Source organism: Penaeus monodon, chromosome 15 (genome assembly GCF_015228065.2).
Source record: "Penaeus monodon isolate SGIC_2016 chromosome 15, NSTDA_Pmon_1, whole genome shotgun sequence".
Classification (NCBI taxonomy): Eukaryota; Metazoa; Arthropoda; class Malacostraca; order Decapoda; family Penaeidae; genus Penaeus; species Penaeus monodon.
In genome coordinates, this window is record NC_051400.1 from 38,797,742 (window position 1) to 38,798,311 (window position 570).

A 570-nucleotide genomic window follows, 5' to 3' on the forward strand; every position below is an offset into this window, starting at 1 on the left:
GGGGGGGGGGGATTGTATATGTCTCTGATTTGGAGTCATCGTATGCAATATATTTTTTCTTTTTCTTTTTTTTACTTGTTGCGCTCTCAGTCCCAGAACATAATTTTCGATGATATATAGAACAGAAAAAAACAAGACACACAGAATGGGAGGGAATGCAGACAGGCAGCCTCAACAGACGAGAGGAGTGCCAAGACCGCGGTACTATGGCACTATGGCACCGGTTGCATGCTGGTGGCGACGGGGCGTGTTTTCGAGGCAGGGTTCACTCTGCGTGATCCAGATACCGACGTGGTAAACATCTGTACAGGTGCAAGCCAGCGTGAGAGATTACGGCGCACCTGTGACTCATTGCATTGGTAGACTGTGACGCTGATTTCCCCCCCCCCCCCTTTTATCCTCTTCTCCCCCGTCATTCCACATTCTCTTCCTCCCCCCTCTCCCTTCCCCCCCCCCATCCCTCCAGTTTCACTAATTCGTCTCTCTTCTGTATTTTTCAGTTGTTTGTTTCTCTCTCACTTTTTCCCGTCGTGGTCTTCTCAAAGATTAGATTTTTATGTTTGCTTCGTT

The 570-nt window shown here is 48.4% G+C and overlaps 1 protein-coding gene across 1 annotated transcript in view; it reads left to right on the forward strand.

Annotated features, from left to right (window-relative positions):
• The window catches only part of LOC119582359 (nesprin-1-like), a gene marked incomplete at its 3' end in the record, with an annotated part of 145,991 nt that overhangs the window by 140,921 nt on the left and 4,500 nt on the right, over positions 1–570 (forward strand).